Source organism: Ahaetulla prasina, chromosome 1 (genome assembly GCF_028640845.1).
Source record: "Ahaetulla prasina isolate Xishuangbanna chromosome 1, ASM2864084v1, whole genome shotgun sequence".
Classification (NCBI taxonomy): domain Eukaryota; kingdom Metazoa; phylum Chordata; class Lepidosauria; order Squamata; family Colubridae; genus Ahaetulla; species Ahaetulla prasina.
Window position 1 is genome coordinate 304657138 of NC_080539.1, and position 12191 is coordinate 304669328.

Sequence of the window (12191 nt, forward strand, 5' to 3'; positions counted from 1 at the left end):
CAGAGGCAGGCCAGGTGGAGGAAGTAACAAGGTCTCTGTCTCCTGTATCTCCCCCCGCCCAGGCAATGCTCCCAAACCCAGCTGTGGACAATCAGTCCTGGTTAAAACCCAGGTTTTGTAGACAAGAAAGGCGGGAACAACAGAAGCAGGGGTGGGGCAGGCCTAGAAAGTGCTGAATCATGGAGCCACACCCCACAGGGGATAAAAGCAGGAGGGGCTGCTATACTACTTCGTGACGAACAAATCAACTGACTGGAGAAAACTTGAGCTGAACTATTTGACTGAGCATTTGGCTTGGAGTGCTGTTTGTTCCTGACTTCCTAGTTGACACGCTGGCATCAAGAAAGATAAAAGAAAACCTTGCCAGACGCTCGCTGGTTTGCTTCCAGAGCTGATAGCTGCCGTGGGCTAAATTGCCGGCTAATTGAGTCATTTCACGTGCCTCCCGGACTGAGGTAGGGGGACAGAACACACGGTAATGTCTATAACTTGGGAAACCAGACATAAGTACCATTTGCTCAGACTGTAACTTTGAATAGTAGCTGAACATGGCCATTAAGCATGAACTACCTGTAAGATAGAACCACTGGAACAATCTCTATATTGTTCTGGTATTGGTTCTCAGCTCCTATATGGATTCAGTTCAAAACAAAATATTGGAGAAGATGTAAGAGTTCCTATATACAACAGGTCTAAATTTAAAGATAATACCACATAAAAAGATGCCCAATAACTGACCTGAAATTTTGCAAAGGCAAGCTAAACCACTGTTTTATATTTTCTATTGTTTAGACGTTTGTACTGATGAACTTGCTTTACAGTCATCTTCTTTTCCCAGAAGCTACTGTAGGTGGAAACATTAGTCAATTCATGTAGCTGTCAAAAGAAAACAAAAGATAAGTATGATAAATAAATTAAGTAAATTATCTTTTTAATAGAAAGAAATCAAGATCAATTAATTTTATAAACTTTGTTGCTTATTTTTTAAAAATATGAACAAATATCCTGGTTTGGTATTAACTTCTGACAAGTCCAATTAGCACATTATTATTATTCTTTGTACTTTAACTAATTTAGAACATAAATTAAGGTATTTTTCTAAGCTAGGTTTTTAAATTCTAATATTTTTATTATATACATTTTGTCTTTTATCTTTTTTTAGTTTTTTTAATCATGATTCTCTGATCAAATAATTTGAATGAAAGCATGACAAAAAAAAGAGTAAAATAATAAATCTGCTCTGGATGCATCAGAACAGAATTGGTTGAAAGGAAGCACACAAAGGGAAACATGTTTATTTCACAAGCATGTTAAACATTTAACTGTGGACTTTTATTATAATTCCTTTCATTTCCCAATTGCCTTTTCTGGGGTTATAAATAAGCATTTTTATTACACTTACATCTAGAAAAGTTATTTCCAAGTATGAATTTCAAGAATAAATAAAATAAATGTAACTTGCAATAGATTCATCTATTTCAGTTAAATGGTGACTATACAGTAAAGTAGTTCTCAACTTACAACAGTTCATTTAGTGACTGTTTGAAGTTACAATGGGATTGAAAAAATTGACTTCTGACAGTTTTTCACACTTATGACTGTTGCAGCATCCCTGTGGTCATGTCATCAAAATTTGGATGCTTGGCAACTGGTATATATTTATGACAGTTGCATTATCCTGGAGTCATGTGATCACCTTCTGTGACCTTCTGACAAGCAGTCAATGGGGAAGCCAGATTCACTTAACAATCATGTTACTAACTTAACAATTTTAGTGATTCATTTAACAACTGTGGCAAGAAAAAAACGTAAAATAGGGCAAAACTCACTTCACAAATGTTTCACTTAACAACAGAACTGTGGGCTCAATTGTGGTTGTAAGTCAAAGAGTTACTGTAATTGATAAACAAATGTCGAGGATATTTTAGTAAAGTAGATCATATTTTAGTGTGTTTTGACAATGTCTGCAGTGCAACTCATCCTAACAGTGAAACATAGGTAAGTATCAAATTCTGATCTTAACTAAGCTGATAAAAAAGTTCTTTCCACACCTTTGCCCTGATTCATCAGTTATAATTTGCTATAACTTCTGATTCAGAGAAACCAGGAAGTAAAAAGGGGAATAGTACAGGAGACCATGTCATGGCCTCATTAACGTTTATTTATGTTTACAATATGGTTGCAAAATAAAACCATCTTCTGTCCTCTCAAATTTCAGGACATGGCTGTTTTCAAATGTTTCACATTCCAGTGTCTTGGTTCAAATACTAAGCAGTAGTTCAATATTACAAGAAAAAGCACAACCTCTTACTGGGCTCTCACCCTCTTGCAGTCCTTTTTTCCCCATCTACAGTAGGTCAGCCACAGATTGACCAAGAAGTTTAATTTCCATTTAGATTGAACATTATAAAATAGTTAATTTCAATCCTACAGATTATGTGTAGTGAAAATAAGCCAGTTTCCTAAACGTTCATTTAGACACTTTTTAAAGTTTTTTTTGAGATTAACAAAACTATCTACGTTCAGATAACAAATTCTAAATTTCTTCTTACAAGTACACAAGAGAAGAACATAGGGAAACAAACAAACTCAGAGAGGGGAGACTAGGCTTGGCCTCTGTGTTAAATGCTAAGTATACCAAATACAAGCTGTCTTCTACTTACAACAGCTCATTCAGTGACCGTTCAAGTTACAACAACACTAAAAAAGTGACATGACTGTTTTTCACATCTACAACCATTGCAGCTTCCCCACAGTCATGTGAATAAAATTTAAAGCTCGAACTGCCCAAGGAGCTGCTAATCCAGTTCTACAGAGGAATTACTTAGTCTGTCATCTGCACCTCTATTAACTGGCTGTTGGTTCTGCAACCCAACAAGACAGACACAGACTTCAGAGGATAATTAGAACTGCAGAAAAAACAACTACTACCAACCATCCTTCTTTTTTTTTTTCATTAAAAAGTTTTATTTTTACAATCATATCAAACAGCTCATCCAATGTACAGTTATATACAATTAGTCGGGCTTGCCCAGTCACCACCCCCCTTTTTAACACTCTTCCCTCTTCTACCTTCTTCTACTTTCCAGACCTTCCTCTCCTTCTCTTATCTACATCCTCTCCTCCCTCCACCCTACACCTTCCTTCTCCCTCTTCTACCCCTCTTCCTTCCTCTTCTCCTCTTTCCTACCTCCTACTCTCTCCTCTTTTCTCCCTCCCCACCGTTCTAAAATGGTAACTGGGCAGACCGACCCTACATTAATTATATTTATACATCTTCAATAATCCCTGTACATTAACCATCACTCCATCCTCTACCCTCAACCCCCCAATTCCCCTCCCCCTTACCCCCCACCCCGACTTCCCAGAACAAAATGCAGGGTATCAAAACTAACAATCATAATCCAAAATAATTCCTAAATTATAATCTCTAGTCACTCCACACATAATCACACTCTCAATTCCCCTCTCCTTCAGAAATATATCTAATACAAAATATTTCCTAAATTTACTCATATGCTATTCGATATTTTTTTATCTGATACTTATTTTGAATATAATCAATCCACATTTTCCATTCTAAAATATATTTTTCTTGTGTATAGTCTTTCAAGTAAGCAGAAATTTTTGCCATTTCTGCCAAATTTGATACTTTAAGTGTCCATTCTTCAATTGTAGGTAATTCTTCTTTCTTCCAATATTGAGCAATCAAAAGTCTTGCGGCTGTTATTAAGTTCAAAATCAATTTAGTCTCTATAGCTGTACAATCCATAATTATTCCTAGTAGAAAGAACTGCGGAGTAAACTTAATCTTTTTCAAAATATTCTGCATGATCCACCATACTTTAATCCAAAATGCTTTAACTTTTTTACAAGTCCACCATATATGGTAATAAGTGGCATCTTCACAATCGCATCTCCAACATTTAGCCTGTACATTAGGATACATACATGACAACTTTTTGGGGTCTAAATGCCATCTATAAAACATCTTATAAAATTTTCTCTCATATTTTGCGCTTGTGTAAATTTAACATTCCTCACCCAAATTCTTTCCCAAGTTTCCAACATTATTGGTTGCTGAAAATTTTGTGCCCACTTAATCATACAATCCTTAACCAATTCAGTCTCTGAGTCTATTTCTACTAATACATTATACAACCTCTTAATATGCTGTTGACCTTGATCTCTCATTTGTTTTAACAAATTATCCTCAGTTTGCTTAACACCTATTTTTTGATCTAATTTCCATCTAGCTTGTAATTGTCCATATTGGAACCATGTATAATTTTTCCCTTCTTCCCCCATCTTTTCTCTGGATTTTAATTGTAATTCCCCCTTTTCCATACAAAGAAGTTCTTTATAGGTAACTACCTCCATCTTTTGATATATATTTATATTTTCTATCATGTGTCTCGGGATTGCCCATATTGGAATCTTTCCATCTAATTTATATTGATATTTCCTCCAGACCCTCAATAATGCATTTCTAATTATATTATTTTTAAATATTTTATCTACTTTCTTATCATATAATAAATAGGCATGCCACCCATATAACAAACCATAACCTTCTATATTCAAAACTCTTTCCTCAGTTAAATTAATCCAATCAGTAATTAATGATAAGACAACTGCTTCATAATACAATTTTAAATTAGGCATTTTAAGACCCCCCCTTTCCCTTGTGTCCTGCATTATTTTTAATTTTATTCTTGGTTTTTTGCCCATCCATACAAAGTTATTAACCCCCTTTTGCCATTCCTGTAATTTGATATCATTCTTAAGTACCGGTATCATTTGAAACAAAATAGAAACCTGGGCAAAACATTCATTTTATAGCCGCTATTCTTCCCAGCAAGGATAGTTGTAACTTCTTCCAATTCTCCATTTCTTTCCATACCTTCTGCCACAATACCTCATAATTATTTTTGTATAATTTGACATTTGAAGCTGTAATATATATTCCTAAATATTTAACCTTTTTAACGATTTCAAAACCTGTAGTTCTTTCTAACTCTTCTTTTTGTTGTATATTCATATTTTTAGTTATCATCTTTGTCTTTTGCTGATTCACCTTAAATCCAGATACTTTACCATACTGACCAATTATATCTTTTAAACCAGTAGCTGAGTATATTGGTTGAGATACAGTAACAACCAAGTCATCTGCAAAAGCTCTTAATCTATAATCTTGATGTTTAACTCTAATTCCCTTTATTCGATCGGAACCACGTATTTTATTCAGAAGAATTTCTAAAGTTAAAATAAAAAGTAATGGGGACAGGGGACATCCCTGTCTCGTCCCTTTCCCAATTTTAAAAGTTTCTGTTAACCCACCATTTACTATTATTTGTGCTGTTTGCTTCTGATATATTGCTTTAATTGCATGGATAAAATAATCCCCAAATTGCATTTTTCCTATTACTTTAAACAAAAACTACCAATCCAATCTATCAAAGGCTTTTTCAGCATCAAAAAAAAAAAAGAATGCCGCTGAGACTTGGTTGTTTCGTTCCAAATATTCAAGTAAATTTACAATTTGCCTCACATTATATCTCATCTGTCTACCTTAATAAATCCTGACTGACCATTATGAATTATTTGATTCATCACTGGCATTAATCTATTAGTAAGTATCTTGGCAAATATCTTGTAATCAGTATTTAAAAGTGATATAGGCCTATAATTCTCTTTAATACCATCTCGATCTTCCTTCGGTATTAACGAAACAAAGGCTGTCCTCCATGAAGGGGGAACATCCCCTTCCATTTGAATTTTATTAAATAACTCTTTAAGTGGTTCAACCATCTCATTTTGTAAATTTTTATAATAAACAGCTGTTAAACCATCTGTACCTGGTGCTTTACCGATTTTAAGTTGCTTAATTGCTAACAAAATTTCCTCTGAAGTAATTAATTGATTCAGTTCTTCTCTTTGATTTTCTGTAAGCTCACAAATATTTTGTTGTTGTAAATATCTTTCTATCTCTGTATCATCAATCATATCCCTAGTATATAACTTACTATAATACTCTAAAAATGCTTTTTTAATCAAGTTCTTTTGATAAACTTCCTTACCCCTATATTCTATTTTATCAATCGTTCGTGATTTCTGTTTTTTCCTTATTAAATAGGCAAGCCATCTTCCTGGCTTATTGGCATTATTAAACGTATTATGTTTTACATATTGTAAATTAATTGCTACTTGATCTGCCATCAACATGTTAAACTGACCTCTTAATATATTTATTGATTCTTTTATTTTACTATTTCCTGGGCTATTTATCAATAACTGTTCTTTCTTTTTAATTTCCTCTTCTAATTCCTTTTTCTTTTTCTGCAATTTATTTTTGTATTTAATATTCATTTGTATAAGGAGCTGCTAATCCAGTTCTACAGAGGAATTACTTAGTCTGTCATCTGCACCTCTATTAACTGCCTGTTGGTTCTGCAACCCAACAAGACAGACACAGACTTCAGAGGATAATTAGAACTGCAGAAAAAACAACTACTACCAACCATCCTTCCATCAAGGACCAGCATACTGCACAAATCAAAAAGAGGGCTGTGAAAATATTTACAGACCCTTGCATCCTGGACATAAACAGTTTCAACTACTACCCTCAAACAACGCTATAGAACACCGCACAGCAGAACAACTAGACACAAGAACAGTTTTTTCCTGAACGCCATCACTCTGCTAAACAAAAAAATTCCCTCAACACTGCCAAACTATTTACTAAGTCTGCACTACTATTAACCTTTTCATAGTTCCCATCACCCATCTCCTTCCACTTATGACTGTATGACTGTAACTTTGTTGGTTGTACCCTTACGATTTATATTGACTGTTTCCTAATATGATTTAATTGCTTATTTGTACCCTATGACTATCATTAAGTGTTGTACCTTACAATTCTTGATGAACATCTCTTTTCTTTTATGTACACCGAGAGCATATGCATCAAGACAAATTCCTTGTGCGTCCAATCACACTTGGCCAATAAAAAATTCTGTTCTATTCTATTCTGTTCTGTTCTGTTCTGTTCTGTTCTAAACTAATCTAATCTAATCTAATCTAATCTAATCTAAATGTTTGGCAATTGTTTGGCATATTTATGATGGTTGCAGTGTCTTGAGGCCATGAGATCACACCTTTTGCGAACTTCTGACAAGCAAAGTCAATGGGAAAGTCAGATTCACTTAACAACCATGTTACTAACAGTTGCATTGATTGATTTAACAACTCTTGCAAAAAAGGTCATAAAATGGGGCAAAATTCACTTAACAAATGTCTCTCTTAGCAACAGAAATGTTGGGCTCAATTGTGGTTATATATCGAGGACTACCTGTACAGACAATTGCTGGTTAAACTCCTTAAGATACTTCGCATTTGTAAACCAATTTGTTGACAAAGCCACAGTAATCAGCTCTGAAAAAATTGCTAAGAGTTTGAAAAACAAAACAACCATCTCTTATTAATATTATGAATGAATGCAAAATTGTAAGCAAAGCAAATGTGGCATACCCAGCCACAGGGAAAATACTTTGTAACAACAAAAACATTAACTCTAGAAAGAGTGGAAAGAAGAGCAACAAAGATGATTAGGGGACTAGAGGATAAAACATACAATGAACATTTGCAGGAACTAGGTGTTTTTAGTCTAACGAAGAGAAGGGCTGGGGTGACTTGAAAGCAGTCTTCCAATATATGAGGGGCTCCACAGAGAGGAGGGGATCAACCTATTCACCATAGGTTGATCCAGTGTTACTTTTTACATATTACATCTTTCAAAATGGTACAATGAAACTACAAAAGTTCCATTTGATGCTAATGAATCCATAAATAAAATAAAATAATCTTAGTTACTAGCCATACCATAATTTGTTATGACTCCAGCTATTGTTTGTAAACCACAATTTATGGTTTAATAAGCTCACTGAACTTTGTGATAAGCGTAAAGAAAATAAAGCTGAATCCAGATAAACATTTATATAGAAAGGAACATCCCAAAAGACTACATTAAATATAATGGTACCAGGCACGGGATATAGGGAAGGAAGGTACTTTGAAAGTACTGGTAGTTCATTCTATTCAGTCAGCTTCTCCAATGTACTGGCAATGAACTAGCAGAGAAAGGTGCAAAACAATCACCTTCCATCTGTTCCTTTCTTAGTTGTTAAACCAGATAAAAGCCAATGTATTTTATTTCTTGAACTGTATCTTCAAAAGAAAAAGCACATCTGAAATATTTATGCAAAACCAAAACAGCATATATACAAGCAGAAATAGCAATAGCCAGCCACAGGGAAAATACTTTGTAACAACAAAAACATTAACTCTAGAAAGAGTGGAAAGAAGAGCAACGAAGATGATTAGGGGACTAGAGGATAAAACATACAATGAACATTTGCAGGAACTAGGTGTTTTTAGTCTAACGAAGAGAAGGGCTGGGGTGACTTGAAAGCAGTCTTCCAATATATGAGGGGCTCCACAGAGAGGAGGGGATCAACCTATTCACCATAGGTTGATCCAGTGTTACTTTTTACATATTACATCTTTCAAAATGGTACAATGAAACTACAAAAGTTCCATTTGATGCTAATGAATCCATAAATAAAATAAAATAATCTTAGTTACTAGCCATACCATAATTTGTTATGACTCCAGCTATTGTTTGTAAACCACAATTTATGGTTTAATAAGCTCACTGAACTTTGTGATAAGCGTAAAGAAAATAAAGCTGAATCCAGATAAACATTTATATAGAAAGGAACATCCCAAAAGACTACATTAAATATAATGGTACCAGGCACGGGATATAGGGAAGGAAGGTACTTTGAAAGTACTGGTAGTTCACTCTATTCAGTCAGCTTCTCCAATGTACTGGCAATGAACTAGCAGAGAAAGGTGCAAAACAATCACCTTCCATCTGTTCCTTTCTTAGTTGTTAAACCAGATAAAAGCCAATGTATTTTATTTCTTGAACTGTATCTTCAAAAGAAAAAGCACATCTGAAATATTTATGCAAAACCAAAACAGCATATATACAAGCAGAAATAGCAATAGCCAGCCATATTAAAACGTTACATTTTTAAAAAGACCAATAATTTCCAAAAATATATTTATGCAACTTTATATTACTTAAGTTAAATATATCAAATTACAAGAAGAATCGGACACACGCACACACCTTGATGGCCTCATTAAAAAAAAATGAACATGCCACACAGCACTGTCAGATTCTATTCAAAACTGGACTTTTCCACTGGTAAGAGAAAGTGACATATCATCTATTCGAATTCAACAGAATGCTGTTCCACTAAAATATATATAAGCCACTTGGACTGATGAGCGTAATTTGAAATCTACCATGTAGAATATTTTATACCTAATTTTGGAAAAAAGAAATGACTTCCCATACTACAGCTTTGAAAAACCAAATTGGTAACTCAAAGGCTGATACTCATTTCATAAAAGAAAATCATTTTTCTCTGAAGTATTTGTATAGATATACTGAATAGGGAAACCAGGAAATTATGCATTAAACCTAGACACAAAACTGAATGACCTTGCATCAGTCACTGATTTAATCTGCCCTTTGCACTGAATCATGTGTTTATAATTTAATTTGCCACAGATACACCAGAATCTCTGCATGTCACTTAGGCTTTATTTTGCTTCAGTCTTTGAACATAAACATTTACTTCAAAGCACATTTATTAAGGTTGACTTTCAGCAGTCAACCTTATGGTTTGTGGAATGTTATTACATTGTATCAAAACTGCCAAAGAGCCAATTGTGTTAATTATTCCTATCGTGCACCATTCATAGGAACCACTAATATTAGAAGATCATAGTAGTAGTAACAGGACTCAATAAAATATTTTAATACGTTTGAAATATAGATTTTACTTTTTCTACAGACTTAGGCACGCTCATCCGGGTGTTTTGCAGTCCAGATTCAGTACCCTATTAGACTTTTGGTTCACGTTTGCAGGGTTTTTCCCACTAGTCATCCTAGAAAAGTCACCTGCTCCCAAAGAGTGTTTGTGGACTGATTGTCTCTCTCTCCAGGTATTGTTTCCTCCCCGCTTTATGGTTGTGCTCGCAGGACACGTTTACCTATGGATCACTTGATCACAAGGCTTAGGGGCACAAGGCCTCTTTCCTAAGTTGCCACGATACACCGAATGCTTAAAAACCGAGGAAACCAACGGAGTGTGAAATTGTGCTTTTAGACTGAAAGCCCCCGTTTATTGTGGCTCAGAGCCTCCTGCAACCCTACCTTTAAAGCAGCGCGGAGCTCTGGCCCGTGGGGGGGGGGTGTAACACCCGCGGTTCCCACGCACAGCTAAACCGCCCCACCCGCGGCTAAGTCAACAAAGGGGGCGCTTGGCGGGGAAAAGCAACGGCGGGAAAACCAGCTTTAGGGGAAAGGGGAAAAAAAAAAAAAACACCCGAAGGCCCGAAAAGGGCAGAAGCGCGCGTTCCGAGACCCAACGGCCGCCCAAGCGTACGACAGGCACGTTACCCTCCCCGAAGGCCACCGGGTGCCATCGTCCCGCGCAAGCGAGGGGTTGGCAGCGGGAGCGCAGCCGCAGCTCCGGGCTCCGCACGCGACGGCGCCTCGAAAAGCGTCGCTCCGCGTGTAGCGCGAGGAGCCTCCCTGACACGCGAGGCGACGCGCGGCTCCCGCCCGTTCCCGCCCCTCCCCCACTTCCTCTCGAGGGCTTCGACACGACGCTCGTGGCCGACGGCGGGGGCGGGGAAGAGGAGGGGGAAACGGGTGTTAATTTTCTCAGCTGGCAGCCTTTGAGAGAGCAGGAGGTATGAGAGACACGCGGAAAGTTGCGCGCGATTCGCTCCTCGGTGGAAGGAAAGCAGAGGAAAAGTTCTCTCCCGCCCTTCCCTTCCTCTCCCCTCCCCCACATACGCCCCCACACATATAGGCCCGGTGTCCTTCTCCCACCCCCTCGTCCGCTTTTACCGTGTGATCTCGAGTGGGACGATGTAACCCCCTCCCCCTTCCTGCTATATTCACAGCCAAATCGTGTTACCCGATGGAGAGAAACGTGCGCACGCACCCATGTGACGTCGTCGGCGCGCCTGGAGGGGCGCAGGCGCGGTGCTAGCCCGCGCGACACCTCCTCTTCGCCTGCAGCTTGTCACGTGCTCTCGGTGGCTCCCGTCTTCCTTTTTTTTTTCTTCTTCCCCCGATCTCTTCCCTCCAATCTCACTCCCCCGCCCCGTTTTCCCTCATTTGTCTCGCGCTTGCCGGTTTCGCTTACGTGCGGAACAGTTCGCAAGGCTCGACCGTGGCGGGGGAATCGGGGTTTCTCCGGCCGCCACCAAATGCAGGGACTCGCCTTGCTGAGGAAGGGAGAGGATATGTGGGAGGAGCCCGTTTGACATTTCTCGTGCTTAAAGCGCCACGTTGCCGTTTGGCTTCCCTGCTTCGCGTTTTACTCGAAGCGCTCGGGCGCGCCGAAATTTCTCCGCCCGATGCATTCCCAGCCCCGGGTTCTGGGTTTGTGGGCTACGCTCCGGGAGCGGTTCAACATTCCCGCAGCGTTGTGGGAAAGCGTGGAACAAGGTTTATTCCTCTTTCCAAAGGTTGGGGGCGGGGAAGGCGGGAAGGCAGCCTCCGCAGCATCACACGAGCGTTGTTCCGCTTTCAGGCTGAGCCTCTGTCCTTTTCTTGCCAAGAGCCTTGAGCAAAAAAATAAAACAAAAGCCAACCGTCAGCGCCCGCTCCTTTTTAATCCACCGAAGTAAGGCCGTGTCCTTTGGCGTTCATCGGTCCTCGATTCTCCGGTAGTAGGCCTACGACGCTTGCCTGGCCCAAAGACAGCCCTTACTTCGAGGCCTCCTGTGGGCTCCCTTCTAACATAACACTCCTGTTTTCACTTCTTTAAAGAAATAGCATGTAATCAGTACTATGTCCCAAAGGTGCTTTTTCTTCCTCTTTTTAAAAAAAAATATTGTTTTATTATAACATTTGTTGTTGTTGTTAGTTGCGAAGTTGTGTCCGACCCATCGCGACCCCATGGACAACTTTCCTCCAGGCCTTCCTGTCCTCTACCATCCTCTGGAGTCGATTTAAACTCATGCCTACTGCTTCAGTGACTCCATTCAGCCACCTCATTCTCTGTCGTCCCTTTCTTCTTTTGCCCTCAATCTTTCCC

At 38.3% G+C, this 12191-nt stretch overlaps 1 protein-coding gene across 8 annotated transcripts in view; it reads right to left on the reverse strand.

Moving 5' to 3' along the window:
* MGA (MAX dimerization protein MGA) overlaps positions 1-11244 on the reverse strand; it is a 75202-nt gene extending 63958 nt beyond the window's left edge. For 3 of the 8 annotated variants that reach the window (XM_058162040.1, XM_058162039.1, XM_058162035.1), the window contains exons 1-2: positions 11091-11241; positions 739-876 (exon numbers count right to left, since the gene is read on the reverse strand). The gene's annotated coding sequence lies outside the window, so the exon portion shown is untranslated. Of the gene's footprint in view, positions 1-738; positions 877-10537; positions 10665-10993 lie in introns of those variants that run through there. The other 5 variants (XM_058162038.1, XM_058162036.1, XM_058162037.1 and 2 more) reach the window with 5 other exon arrangements.
* Between the last annotated feature and the right edge of the window lie 947 nt (positions 11245-12191).